The sequence below is a fragment of the Podarcis filfolensis genome, assembly GCF_964270895.1.
Source record: "Podarcis filfolensis genome assembly, chromosome: 1".
Classification (NCBI taxonomy): Eukaryota; Metazoa; Chordata; class Lepidosauria; order Squamata; family Lacertidae; genus Podarcis; species Podarcis filfolensis.
The window spans coordinates 20,668,447-20,683,746 of record NC_139604.1 but is presented as its reverse complement, the minus strand read 5'-3'; the positions used below and the strand labels follow the sequence as shown (position 1 = coordinate 20,683,746).

Below are 15,300 nucleotides of genomic sequence, written 5' to 3'. Positions count from 1 at the left end.
CCAACCCCAGCAATAAGCTCAGAGATCAGATGAAAAGAAGAAATAAGAGCAAAATGTAATCAGCATATTGATGGCATATGCAAAACACATGATTGTGCAAGCTCCATGGCTCCATATATAGACTGGAATAAGGGTAAGGATAAAATGGACCCAGCCAGGAAGTAGTGCAATCACTAAAATGGGAATGCCACAATATTGCCTACTAAGTCTCGCAGTGGCAACAAGGGAAGAGCCACAGCTCAGTGATAGAGGATCTGCTTTGCGTGCAGAATATCTGAGGCTCAGGTCCGAGAATCTGCAGGTAAGACTCTCTCTGATAGTAGAGGTTGAACAAAGCCATCATGGCTACTAGCTGTTGATAGCATTATCTTCCATACATTTTTGTCTGACTCTTGTTTAAACTCATCCAAGTTGGTAGCCATCACTTCCTCAGTCACTCCCATCCTACAAAACCTAGGTCATGCACTGAGATCTGCCCTGTTTTCTGCTGATGCAAAGAATTCACGAAGCTTCACTGCAGTCTCTTTATCCACATTTGAACTCCCTCGTCATCCCGGATCAGCACCAAAACTGGTCTAATTAATTATGGGCTGAAAACCCTCAACTATGCATTTGCAAGGGGGTCAGAACTAGATGACCCACAGGGTCCCTTCCAACTTTATGATCCTGTGATTTATTGTTCAGTGACAAATCTGAAAATGCAGACATTATAGGTGGGGCCAGACTCCCATCTCCATTTCTAAGCTCATTTGGAATTAATGTTTTGCTGGAATCAAGGAAAGCTGCTTCCAAGATTAAAGTGTTTAGAATAAACACTTCCATCTCTTCAAATGCAAATATTTCACTTATCTATTCCAAGAGCTAGTTACTTCCATCTTATATCTCTCTAAGCTACATCTTCTGTGGCAATTTTCACGAGGAAGAAGGAGACAACATCCTGAACCTCTCCAGTGTTCCATGGTCCTGTCATTTGCCGAAATACAATTGGGAACTCCTAGCTACTATTGTATGAGAACCATGGGGAAGGTTATGGAGATTGGCTTTGTTGCCTGCAGCAGATTAGTAACACATGATGTGCATTTGAAGGAATGGTTCTGTCATTATCCATCATATAAAGACATTTCTAAAGTATCCATCACCTTATGAAAAGGACGTGCTTTGTTTTGGCAAGGTGACAGCTGCTTTATAAGTGTCTCTATAGGATGGATTGAACTTCAATTTTGATCTAAATAAGTTAATGTGGCCCGAGACTTTTTATTTAAAAATACCCCCAAACACTGCAAGATGTGAGCTTATGTTCTGTGGATTTGTTGAGAGTGATAGGTGAGTTTTTCACTTCCTGACAATTATTATTTTTATAGCTTAGAAAATATTGTCTTCCGCACCATGGAGAAAAGAATCCGAGACCTTTTGTTGCATTTTGTATTTCAATTTTAATGCCCAGCAGTCTATTGTCATGTGCGCTTTGTATATCCAACTCTTTTAACAACAGCACGTCCAGTTCAATATAGTTAAATAGATGCTCAGTGGGTTCCTGTTATCTGATAGCTTGCCTTTATACCTACTCTAACTATAGGTTTCACTTGCTCTAAAGTAAGAATAAGCCAGCATAGGAAAGAGGAAACCCTGTGCACATTATAGTATAGCACCAGGCTAAAGAGTTCCTTTTCTCCCTTTGGAAAGCTAAAGTTTGGCTCCTGGCTTCCTTAAAATATTATTTGCAGGGGGAGAAATACTGTTTTAAGATCTTAACCTTCAACAGAGATAGGAACCAAACTCCAGGTTTGTAGAGAGTGACTCATTTAGTTGTTGGTATATGGTTAATAAAAATTGTCACCTGGTAATTATGCAGTGAAGCTTTATTAAATCTGTTCTTTTTTTCAATCTTGCACACAAAAGGGATTCGCTTTGCTACATTCTATGGGCTGGCTGGGCTTGGGGAAAAGCTGATTGCCTTTAAAAAGTAATGACTTCCTCTAGGTAATAAAGGAGGCAAGTTTTTATTACTTAAAAAAAGGCATTTTCTCTCCGCATAAGACCTACCGTATCTATGTGTCACAACTGATGTTTGTTCATTAAAAAAAAAACTATTGCCAGGTGGTAAATTTTGTGGGCTTCTTTGCAAAGCTGAACTTGAACCCTGGAGATGTGTGCCATTTTCCCCCTTCCAATGAAATCTATTGTTCAGTGTCAGGCATGGTTCAGGAAATCCTGTATGCTGTGGTTGCCACTCTATTGGGACTCCAGATCCCATCATCCCAAGCCAGCATGGCCAAGGGGCAGGGATGATGGGAGCTGTTGTTAGGCCACTTCTGGAAGGCCAAAGTTCCCCCACCCCTGCCCTAAAAGGATCCCAATGCTTCCTTAAGAGGTTTATCTGAAATGGAAGGGAAAATTGCAACGGCAGCCAAAAATCCAATGGAACGAGAATTCACATTTTATGCATGCTTATGATTTCATAACACAATTATGTTATAACTGTATTGTCGCAGATTATTGCAGTTGAATATATTATGCTTGCCACTGAGGCTCACAGAAGTCTCTTTCTGCACCCTTAATACTCTTGGTGAATGTGAGCAGAAGGTGCTGTTTTCCCTGGCAATAGTAAATCTACATTCAGAAGGGCGTTATGAACATTGATCATGGTCTATGCTACTATCCTGATCCATCTTCTATTTAGAGGGATGACGAACTGTGCACATAAATGCCTAACCCAGCAAATGGTCAAGTTAATGAAGCAGATTGTGCATAGCCCCAGTCAGAAAATAAGCAGAACCTCCCTCTTCTGCTGATTTTCTGACTAGGTCTAGTCACAAATTGCAGTTTGGATCAGAGTTTAAGGCCTTTAGGCTGAAATTCTAAGCAAAGAGTAAATCCCACTGAACTCAATGGGGTCATTTTTGAGCAGGCGTGTATTGGATTGTCCTTTTGGGCAGGGACGGAGGAAGGGGGTGCGGTGGGGACAGGCCGCCCCAGGTGTCACCACTGAGGGGGTGACAAAATGGCGGGCAGCACTCAACGCGGGGCCTGCAGCGAGCCCGAGCCACGCGTCTCTCCTGGGAGAGACACGGTGGTTGGGCGCCCACAGGCTCTGCGCTGCACCAAACGGTCCTCCCGCTGCCTCCCCCTCAGTTGTAGGGTGGCTGAGTGGGAGGAGGTAGGCAGACTCCTCGGAGGCCCCACGGAGCAGCCTGCCCCAGCTGGCTCCACCCCACGGCGCAAGGCACATGCGCCGCTCCAGGCACCCAATCAGCTTGCTCCGCCGCTGCTTTCAGGTTGTTTACTTTCTTATGTTCCTGGCATTTTTTGATTAACTATTTACTTTTTTAACTGGGCTTATTAACACTGTAGGGATGCGGGTGGCGCTGTGGGTTAAACCACAGAACCTAGGACTTGCCGGCGGTTCAAATCCCCGCAATGGGGTGAGCTCCCGTTCCTCGGTCCCTGCTTCTGCCAACCTAGCAGTTCGAAAGCATGTCAAAGTGCAAGTAGATAAATAGGTACCGCTCCAGCGGGAAGGTAAATGGCGTTTCCGTGCGCTGCTCTGGTTCGCCAGAAGCAGCTTAGTCATGCTGGCCACATGACCCAGAAGCTGTACGCCGGCTCCCTCAGCCAATAAAGCGAGATGAGCACTGCAACCACAGAGTAAGTCATGATTGGACCCAATGGTCAGGGGTCCCTTTACCTTTATTATCACTGTATTTTACTGATTGACACACCTTAAGTGTAACTGAGATGGGCAAATGGGTTAAAATGTTGTTGTTGTTTTTTAATACAGCAGCCACAGCTGGTATGGAAAAATCCAGTCTCCTTCTTTGCCAAAGCTTTCAGGCCTATGAAACCCTACATGGCTTGGAGCCATCCGATATTGAGTAAAGGGGCCAGTCCCCCACCCCACCCCCAAGCAGTTATTCCAAAGGAGAAAGGTCTTCTTCAGCTGGAACTCACCAGAACTCAGTTCTGGCACCTCTCAGGTGTGTGCCATTGCCATTGTAAGAGAACAAGGGAGGTGTTCCTGGTGAGTTCTGGCACCTCTTTTTCTAGAAAAATAGTGTAGAAATCATTTCCCATAAAGGCCCACCGAAGCCTGTTGTTGTTGCCAGTAAGGGGAAAGCTCAACATTTGGATAGCTGCCTTTTGAGGTGGTTTCAAGGTGGGTGCAATCGTCAGTGTTCTTTAAGGCGCTGTTCTGAAATGAACACAGGGAGGAGGCTCAGGTTGCTATGCCCCCCCAAAATATGTGTCAGCCATACTTCGAATTCGGTAACTACAGTAAGCTATCACATGATGATCACCGCTCATCCCAATTTCAGTTCAAACTCATTTTGTCATAAACTGACATTGATTTTTTACACCCATGCCTTGAAACATATTGAAGTTCTGACTTTTGTAAACAGACACAAGATATTGTATTTCCAATTTCATTTTCTTCCTTACTTTAGAGTTGCGCCTTTTGGTTTAGCACCCCTTACTTTTAACTAAATCCAAGCCAAGTTGTAGGCAGTGCAAGCCTAAGCAAGCTTACTCAGAAGTAAGCCCCTCTAAGTTCAGTGGGACTTACTCTCTAGTAAATAAGTTGCAGTGTGGCATCTTTAATTTACCATTTCACAGTCAATTTGGTGACTGTAAATGACAAGCTCGCTAAATGTAAGACATCATATCCCAATATATCACTGTGTGTCTGCAAACTGTACAAATCATGTATTTTAACAGAGTGCCACATCCATGGCATTACATGCACACACAACTGACTATCATAATAATATTAACTCATTTGGAATTGGAACATTCAGTCACCCAGTTCTCCAGGTATCCAAGAATTAAATTCTCCTATTTCTAGCTTAGATCTTTAAAATAAAAAGTGATTAAGCCAAGACACTTCACAGCTTTCAGTGACTCCTTTGGAAAGGCATTGTGCCAATGTATTGCCAATAAAGTAGTAACTACATTTGTGCTAGCTTAAAACATACAGCAGAATGTGCCAAGTTTCCTTATTTGGGAAAGAAAACACAGTTCCATCGCTTTCGAGGACTTTGGCCATCCATTTTTAGATTCACGATTTCGTATCCCTATACTGCAATTCATCTCTTGGGATTTGAAATGCGGCCCCATTCCAAGCACCCTGAAACAAAATGAACTCACTATTCCTCTAAGTGGTGGAAAGGAATCTATGCAGTATAATGGTGCTAATATGCTACAAAAGGCACAATAAAGCATGGCTTTCTTAGCAAACACAGCTCTGTTTCAGCCTAAGCAAATCTGAGAACATATATTAGGACTGGCCATCTTTTCCTTCCTCTCCTGCTCATTTCCCCACCCTCAACCTCAGGCATGGATCCTGCTACCTTCAGCACCTGCTCAACAGCAGAGATAGGTAGATGAATCCTGTCCTGCTAATGACTCTACAAGCAAAAAAACAAAAGTTTAACCAGCCAATTCTCATGTTGTTAAGCAACCTGCTGCAGGAACAAGCGCCTTGCCAGAAAGGAAAAAAGAAAACAACGTGCTACAAATTTTCTCTCCGGTTTTCCCGAAAGCTGCAGTTACCAAAAAACCCAAAATGAGGCTGATCAGCTAAGAACTACAGAACCAGCACTAAGGCTGCAATCTGGGAGCAAGCCTCCTTCAAATCAGTAGCAATTAGTTCTGAGTAGGGGTGTATAGGAGTGTACAGTAACACATGAAATGAGGACTGATAATGTTTTGTTTGGGTGTGCAAGGATGCAAGGCATAGCTGTCAACTTTTCCCTTTTCTTGCGAGGAATCCTATTCGGAATAAGGGAATTTCCCTTTAAAAAAGGTAAACGTTGACAGCTATGATGCAAAGGGGGGGAGGTTACTCTTTCGTTGCCAGGTTTTAAGCAGAAGGGGTGTGCCGGTAACAACAGCAGTTATGGTGGTTAAGAGAGCATGGTATGGGTGCCTCCAGATGTCAGTATTTTGCAGGAGGGAGCACTGTTCGAAATTAACCAGGGGCCAGGCGCATTTTGCACCTGGCTTTCGACCACTTGCGACCAAGTGAAGATGTCTGGGTGTCAGGATGGCATCTGGCATCTCCACCAGCTGGAGGTGCATGCCTGGGGATCCTTGGATCTTGACTGTCTTCACACACTAATACCCCATCCTGCTGAATTCTACCAGTCATATTTTACCTGCACAATTGGAATGAATTTCTGCGCAGCTGGAGTCGGAGCAGTCACCATTAAGAAAAGAGGTTGGAATAGGCCAATATATATGTGGACTGCCCCTGGATCAAGTGACTTTTCTTCTTTAAGTTCTCAAAGCTCTTAACCTAGTTCAAGGTTGTCATCTGAACTAGCCACATGTTTAGCTGATAATCAACCACAGTCAGTCCATCATTTGAAAAATGAAACTTTAGAACTGTCTTGCCCCAAAATGGCAACTTTAACCTTGGTTTAAGGTAGGGTAGACAACCTAAGGCCTGTGGGCCGGATGAGGTCCAATCGCCTTCTCAATCCGGCCCGCGGATGGTCCGGGAATCAGTGTGTTTTTACATGAGTAGAATGTGTCCTTTTATTTAAAATGCATCTCTGGGTTATTTGTGGAGCATAGGAATTCATTCTTTCTTTTTTCAAAATATAGTCTGTCTGAGGGACTGTGGACCGGCCCACGGCTGAAAAAGGTTACTGACCACTGGTTAAGGAGCCATTTGACACTTAGCTTATATATCCAAGTTTCTAACACGGGGAGGGAGTCAAGTGCCTACCGGAACTTTAGGATTTGCCCTAGTGCAACAAATCCAGGTGTTTTGGGGTTTTTTTTAAATGGACTTTCTGCAGTTTGGAAAGCAACAGGGAAACCCAATGGAAAGTGTGATGTGAACAAATGATTAACAGGAAGCTGTGAAAACGCTCTACAAGCAACTTGGGATGAATGCTTGTTATCGTATAACCATCTTGTAAACGAATCAGAACAAACGCTCAATAAGCATAGGATAACATCTAACCTCTGCAGCACACACATTCTGCCCGCAAATCAGAATGCTCACAAAATGGGTTGCCTGCAGCAGCCCCGATGACCTGCAAATGCTGTACCCCTTCCACACTGTCTCAGTCCCTCGCCTATAATAGGGGGAATGGATCTTTGCAATTCATAGAAGAGTCTCACTGACACTCTCATCAAGCTTTAGGAATTATATATCAAACAATTTTGGGAAACAATATACAATGAAATGAAAAAAATGTTCAGATATTCATTTAGGAAAACATCAGAAGGTTTTCTATTGGGAATAGTACCAGGAAGTCTAAAGGAAGAAGACAAGACATTATATTTATATGCAACAGTAGCCACAAGGCTATTGATTGCGAAAAATTGGAAAAGTGGTATTATACCGACAAAAACAGAGTGGCTTGCCAAATTATTGGAATATTACAATATATCCAAAACAATGGGAGAAATTGGAAGGATCTCAAAAGAGAAGACAGACAAGGACTGGAAGGTGTTTAAAGGATACTTGCAAAATTATATTGAAAAATCAGAACTCCTATTAGAATAAACAACTTCCGTTATAAATACTGAAATACTAAATAAGATGGATAACAATGTGTAACAGAAAAAGAAGCAGAAAATTGGTTTAAAAGTATGTGAAAGAAAGTAATAGAAGTGGAAAGAAACTGCAATTGAGTAGACTGGAAGTTTATCACAAGGGTGGGGTGAGGGGTGAGGGTTGAGGGATGGTGGTGGGAAAATGAAGTATTTGTGGGATTGAGTGTGGGTATGTATGAATATTCTTAAGGACTGTATGAAATGTATGTTTGCATATTCGTAACATGTATGTATTAATGTTGAATTACTTTAATAAGAAAAATTAATTTAAATATAAAAAAGAAGCTTTAGGAATCACATGAAGGCCCAGACATTTTAACAAGAACAGGGACTATATATGATTTTTATAATGAATAGTGTTTTTTTAAAAGAATGAACGCAATTTTAAAATGCCATTTTAGCTGTGCTGCATGCTGCTATTACAATTTTACAGTTTTTGAGTAGGCAACTTTAAAATGTTTGAGGTTTGTTTATTATTTTCATATTTCTGCTCTAATCAAATTGAAAAGCAGGCTATAAATACTCAGCACCATATCTATTCATGTTTATTCTGAGCATAAGGATTACCGAATTATCTGAAACATTTAAACCCTTGGGGGAAAACACTACATGAATATTAAAAGTATATAGTCCATATGTACATGTCTCAAAGCATATAGATAAGTCCAATAAATGTGTGAGGTATCAGTGATTCAAAGTTATTTTAGCTGTTCCAAGTTTTAGCTTAAAGCAAGTATGAGTAGCTTCCTTATTCTTGGAAAATACTATAATCTCTGACCAGTAGTCCATAGATCCGAACAGGCACAGGTAAGTGCTAGGCCAAAAAAGTATTCTGCATTTTTTCCAACCATTGTTCAGCAATTGAGGAGAACAGAAATTGCATCCAAAAATGACCAAAGGGCACAAAAAAATTGGGTGAAATCCTGATGTGAACGTCCTTATATTCTACAAGTCATTTTTCCAGTGGTCTGCTATGTGCAGCCTCTTTGGGTGCATGTTTCCTCTTAAAAAACAAAACCATGACATCCTCAGCTAAGCTTTCTTGCAAAAAGGTGGGGAGACTGCCTACTATGTACCTGGCAGCTGTACCTCTAAAAGACCTTAACTTTCTTTTTTTTTTAAGGAAACTACTTTTAAATCAACAAGGTGGAAGTAGTTCTTTAAAAAGAAAGCTAACAGGAAGGGCTTCCCTTAAACACAAAATCAACAAGTACACCAATCCCGGGTTTCTATCCAACATAGCACTGTGTAACGGTCATGAATGTTGCCAAATTAACACATATTTAGTGGGAATGCGCCAAGTCAGACGCTTGTTTGGTCATATAAATTACAAACAGCCCCAAAGCAGAAGCACAATTGAAGGGGTCCGCATTACACACACCCCGTCATTTTGTTGGAAATGGCAATGAACAAGACTTTTTAAAACCATAGATCTGTATAACAACAAGTTGTGTCCTTTCATCCCAGAGAGATCATTAGACAAGCAGCAACCAGCAGACACGGAATTAATTCTTGACAAGATTAGCATTGGTGCTATCAAAAATAGATAAGAGTCATGACACACTGTCCAAGGAGACCTGTTTGCCAGCGATAATGCCAATTTCCGCTACAACTGGCTTCCAGAACTTGTGTACATAGTTACATCCCCATCACATATGGCAGTATGTTCCTAGTCGTACTTTACAACCCTGCCGGCACAAGAGGGAACCAGATCTTACAATATGAGCTAGTCGGACCAGGGTTAAAAAACCGGTGGTTGACCACCTTCAAAGAATTATCCCTAAAGTCAGCAGACATGAACCTAAAGGGACGAATTTCGGAGGTTTAAGATCTGGTCCACGCATGTGGATTTTTCAGGTCAGTAGTGCAAGCAAGTAGGGGAGGCTGCAGAGAAACGCTTTGTGAAGAGAACACACACCAGCAACAGCCCCTTCACAATTATTAGGTCAAGTGCACCCAGTGGCGTAGCGTGGGGGGTGCAGGGGGGGCCAGCTGCACCGGGCGCAACATCTGAGGGGGGGAGCGCTAATCTAGTGGAAGAGTCTCGAGTGCTAAAATCCACGGGTTAGGGGGCGCAAATTACTTGCCTTGCCCCGGGTGCTGACAACCCACGCTACGCCACTGAGTGCACCCAGTAAAATTCTCAGGAGCCTTAAGGGAGAGACAGATAAACTGTGTGTGTGTGTGTTTAAAAAGGTCTGGGCCCACCCACCAGCACTCTCTGGCAGCTGCAAAGGGCCTGAACCCCAGTAACCAGGCCCGCTGGTACTGATGCAGGCCCTGAAGCACGGGGCCTGGTGGTGGAAGCAGCAGTAGAAAGCAGCCATTTTAATTTCCCACTAGTGCCCTGACATGCCATGGCTCCCTTTGTGGCTATAACCAACGCCCTCTTACTTAGACCACTTGCGTTTCCATGTTAACAGCTCTTCCGTGTTTTGTTTACCTAGTGATTCCACCTAGGACCAAGTCCACGAGGGTACCATCAGCTAAAACCCGGTAGGCTTTACTTCCAAATAAACCTGCCAAGTATCAGGCTGTCAAAATTTCAGGATCTATTATCAGGGCTTTTCCCCCCAGATGGAACTTGCAGGAACTCAGGTCTGGCATCTCTCAGGTGGGCAGCATTGCCATTCTAAGAGAACAGGTGAGTTCCGGCACCTCTTTTTCTAGAAAAACAGTACTGCATACTTCGTTAATTTGGGGGCATTCTAATTGTTACTTAAAAGGCCAGAATGCATTCTTTATACTTACTGTCAAAAGTAGTGGTGGTGGGAAATATTGCTTAGCAAACTTTGGGGAATACACAAGGCAAGGGGGTGTCCCCAAACCAGAGCTAAATACCCAAGTTTATCCTTGCTCGCTTGCCTTTTTTGTTTCTCAACTGGTGCCACTCCAGCTGCTGCTGCTGCAAACTTTTCGACATCCCTACGGGACTAGAAACCCAAAACGAGTCTAACGATTTCCTGCGAGATTAGCCGCCAGGATGAGGAATGCCCGAAACCCAGAAGATGACAGGTGGCTTGAATCACCCCTGCGCCCATTCCCAGGGCGGCGCTGCACAGGTATGCGCAATCCTGAAACCCGGGCGGCAGCGGCGGAAGGGCCTGCGGAAGCTGCCCTTCTCCAAACTTCCCAGCAAGTTGCAAGTTACTTTTTTTAAGAGAGAGGAAAGGCGTGTGTGTCACCAAAGCGGGAACAGGAGAGGGTGTGTGTGTGTCCGAGCTAAACGCAGAGAGGCTCTTCCAAAGAGCAGGAAATGATCCTTTCAACTTGCTGAGAAACTTACATAAATCCTCTTGGCAGGCAAAGGGGGCTGCGCAAGCCAGGCTGCAGCGATCCCTCCAAGCGCCTGAGGCCGGCTTCAGGGGGGGGAAAGAGGACTCTCTTTTCTTTCCCCCCTCCCCCGGCCGCCCAGACCCCATATTGCGCAAAGTGGTTTCTTCTCCTGTTCCAAAAGCGCAAACTCTCGGCGGGGTCGCTCGCCTTTTGGCGCTCAACTGTGCCAAGTGCGCGCCGCCTCCTAACCCCCGAGGCAAACCTCGCTCGCTCGCGCCCGCCATGTCAGCTCCAGACATTCTTGGGGGGACGCGCGTTCATCTCCTCGCAACCCGCCCCCGCCGCCCCCCCACCTCCTTTCCCACCCAGTCAGGAGAAACACCCGAGCTTCTCCTCCTCCAGCGAAATCTCCACCCACCACAACGCCGAGCCCGCCAGGCTTTGCAGCGGAGCGCGCTTTCCCTTACCTTCCCGGAGGGACCCGCCGAAGAGGGAAGCGGCCAACTTGTCCCGAGCGACTCCGCTTTCACCCCGCGGGACCTCGGCTTGCTCCCCTGGGCGCGCGCGTGAGCGTGTGAGTGCGAGCGTGCGTGCCCCGGCTCTCCCACGCTTCCGGTTAATGTCACAAGGAGTCACACCACAACCCAGCCTTCCCAAGTACCTTCCGAGCTTGCAGGAACAGCACCACCCCGCGCCCGGCCAGGCTAGGAGCCGAGGGGCAAAGCACGGCCCGCCCACTTGGCGGCTGGCTCCCAGGCAGCTGCGGAGTTTCCCCACATCACTGGGGAGTCGAGGGCGACGTTAATCCCTCGCGCTCTTTCCCGTCCCCAGCACACCGACCGGGGGGGGTGGGGGTGGATAAAAGATACTCGAGAGAGCCAACTTTATATTTAGCCCAACTAAGCCCCTGTCAAATTCGAAGGCAAGAGCCCAACAGAATAGAATAAACTGCATTTCTCCACAGAAAGGTTTAAATGCCCTGTTCCGGCCTCGTTTGCAAATCAATGCAAGCCTAACTTACTGTTTTATAAGTACTGCTGAGGCGAGGTCATTTGTGTTTAGAAAAAACGCTTTCCCAAGATTTCCTGGCAAATGGCACCAGCTTTGTTTCTCATTCAAGCATCAACAGTTACAAAAAATAATAATAAATCTGCGGGAGAACCTATATTTGATATAAGGAGACTTGCACATTGCCATGGTGTGGCTAAAAACTCCCCGGTTGCTCCAATCACGTGCCTTTTTAGAACTTGTGCTTTCGGATTCGACGAAAGTTTGAAGGGAAACATGAACATATTTCTGTTACTTTAATCTAAGGGCCAAACTTCTGGTTGCAATATTTGGTCTCCAAAAGACGACACAAAAATAACTGGTCACTCTTCTTTTGAAAGAAAAAGCACCCATGCAACCTTCAGTCTGAATGTCCTCTCAGTTCAGGTCTACTGAGAAACAACACACGCAAGCTGTTATTTGCCCCCAAATATGCCGTTTTAAAACACAACTGTGTAATGCAGAGCTACAACATAAAAAAAACCCCACCAAAGTAGCATCATTTTTTCCCCTCCTACTCTTAATGTAATAATTAAGGTTGGGGTGTAACTCACAGAACTTGAATCACCACATGACATGCCTACCCAGCAGCAGACAGAAATTGTTGGCTTTGATTTGGTTTGTCAGTGTTTCTCAGGTGTTTTCAATGTGGGGTTGGGTGGATTTCTAGAAGAGATCCACTCATTTGTGCGCAGGCAGCAAAAGTGGGCAACCTGTGGTTCTTGGCCTTCTTCTTCTTCTTCTTCTTCTTATTATTATTATTTATTAAATTTGTATATAGCCCTATACCCGCAGATCTCAGGGTGGTTCACAACATAAGGTCATGCGGCTCTCAAATTAATGCAAGTGGCAAGGAGGGGAAAGGCAACAGCAGAGAGATTTCAGCTGAAGGAGTGCTATTTTTAATGCAAATAAGTTTATAGGGAATTTTTAATTTCATCTACTGCGCCCGCCCTTGGTGCTGATGTAGTATATGTTGCTGTTGTTAATTTTGCTGCCTGGTCTTTGACCGCAATAAAAGACTGATTGATTGAACAGCAGAGAGACAGAGAAAGGGGTGATGCAAAGACAGATAAAAGACAGTCTTTTGGTTCTGCCCCTAGCCATTGTTGACTTTGGACCCAGACTCCTACCGGCCTGTGTTGCCTGACCAAGTGAATGTGGTAGCCCTAAACTGCCTGCTGCTTCTGCATGCAAGGATTTGTGGACTGAGGTGCTGAACAAAGCCAACAATTGTAAGAGAAGAATAACAGTGACCCTATCCCTAGATCACCTGTCACTTCTTGGAACTTTGTGCTTGACCTTGAGGTCAGTAGGCCTGCTCCACAGCTTTGAGTACCAGTCATTTATGGAGAAGCTTGTTGTTGTTGTTTAGTCATTTAGTCGTGTCCGACTCTTCGTGACCCCATGGACCAGAGCACGCCAGGCACTCCTGTCTTCCACTGCCTCCCGCGGTTTGGTCAAGCTCATGCTGGTAGCTTCGATCACACTGTCCAACCATCTCGTCCTCTGTCGTCCCCTTCTCCTTGTGCTTTCCATCTTTCCCAGCATCAGGGTCTTTTCCAGGGAGTCTTCTCTTCTCATGAGGTGGCCAAAGTATTGGAGCCTCTGTCCTTCCATTGAGCACTCAGGGCTGATTTCCTTCAGAATGGATAGGTTTGATCTTCTTGCAGTCCATGGGACTCTCAAGAGTCTCCTCCAGCACCATAATTCAAAAGCATCAATTCTTCGGTGATCAGCCTTCTTTATGGTCCAGCTCTTACTTCCATACATCACTACTGGGAAAACCATCGCTTTAACTATACGGACCTTTGTCAGCAAGGTGATGTCTCTGCTTTTTAAGATGCTGTCTAGGTTTGTCATTGCTTTTCTCCCAAGAAGCTAAGTAAACGCAATTATCAGTAGCAGCTGGTAGGGCAGCCTTGCTTATCTGGCTTCCCAATGCAGTACCCAAGATGGGAGAGGTGCAGTGCTGTTGGTGTGGGTGCAGCAGCAACAGCAGGTGCATCAGAATGGCTCAGCTGCTGCAACAACATCACTTTGACCTTGTCTTGGTTACCAGCAGCCACCTCTGCACTAGGAAGCCAGGTAATTCAAGCAACCCCACTCTGCACTGCTGGGAATAATGCACCACAATTTGGAAGGGTCTCCAATGCACGGTAAACAGAGTGAAGTTGGATATGAGGATGGTGTTCTAAAAGTGGGTGTGTGGTCATTGTTTATTTAATACCTGCCCGCTTCCTGCTGGGGATTAAACTTTCAGTGACAGGTCCTGTCCCCCCAGCACCTTTATATTATTATTATTATTATTATTATTATTATTATTATTATTATTATTATTATTATTAGCCTCTGAGGGTAAAGTAGCTTTATTTATTGGTGGCATCTTGGTAGCTTCCCATATTTAACATCCAACACTTTCTCTTTCACATACATACAAAGCACAACTCATTCTACCTCTGTGATAGGTGATGCGAGCAGCAGGAATTTCGAAACTTCCTCTCCCCGCAACCTCTCTCTTCCGTCTCCCCACACTCCTTAGTTGGTTAGATGCAAATCACCTAGGAGTGGTGGGTCCCAGAGAACAGGTGTGGGGTCTGGCTAAATGGGAAGCCCCTAGACTGGAAGTTCCCTTCTCTGCCCCTCGTATCACCCCACTGATGTTTATTACTGGCTGCTGCTAACTACAGGAGCAGCTGTGGCCTTTTTGACTCACCAGTATAGATCTCTGGGTATTCATATCTCAGAAAAAAATATTGCATGACTGTTGCCTCAGATACTGTGACTATTCTGCTCGCCTCTCTACCACCTCCCCACACCTTTTAGTCTGAGGCAACTGTGAATTTATTCAAGCAACTTGATAATATATTGACATAGAGCACTCTGACGCACACAGGCAGTTGCCTCAGCCTCACTCCATATTTAAATCGATGTATGCATCTTAGTCCATAGGACAGGATGCCTCAGGGAGGACTCATAAATAATGTTAAGGGTGCCAAGACCGGTTTTTAAACGCAAGCTAGGTGGTTTCATGAATTTTATCAGCTATGCCAAATATCAAGCTATTTCCCGGTCTGGATGTTGAATAGCTTGTGACCAGTCATTCAAACTGCAATGCAATAAAATACAACAGAAGAAACAGAAGAAAAAACACAATTAACAGCAACACGAGCGGTTAATGTAATGGATGCGCCATCTCCCATCTTCACAAACACATCGCCAGCTGAATGCAGACCATGGAGATTCTGGGCTCGTACCTCACTGTCTGAATGTGGCTTGTGCTGTTTTAACGTTGCTTCTGATTGGCTATGGCAAATGCCACAATAACTGAACGCTACATATAGATGCAGGGAAAGAAGTTCCCCTAAAGATTAGGGTGGCCACATAACGGTCATCTCCAGGCTTGATTAT

The 15,300-nt window shown here is 44.6% G+C and overlaps 1 protein-coding gene across 3 annotated transcripts in view; it reads right to left on the bottom strand.

The window, feature by feature from the left end:
- MAP3K20 (mitogen-activated protein kinase kinase kinase 20) overlaps positions 1 to 11,690 on the bottom strand; it is an 80,077-nt gene extending 68,387 nt beyond the window's left edge. Inside the window, exon 1 of one of the 3 annotated variants that reach the window (XM_083631134.1) lies at positions 11,310 to 11,690. The gene's annotated coding sequence lies outside the window, so the exon portion shown is untranslated. The remainder of the gene's footprint in view (positions 1 to 11,309) is intronic. The other 2 variants (XM_083631136.1, XM_083631133.1) reach the window with 2 other exon arrangements.
- Positions 11,691 to 15,300: the final 3,610 nt, after the last annotated feature.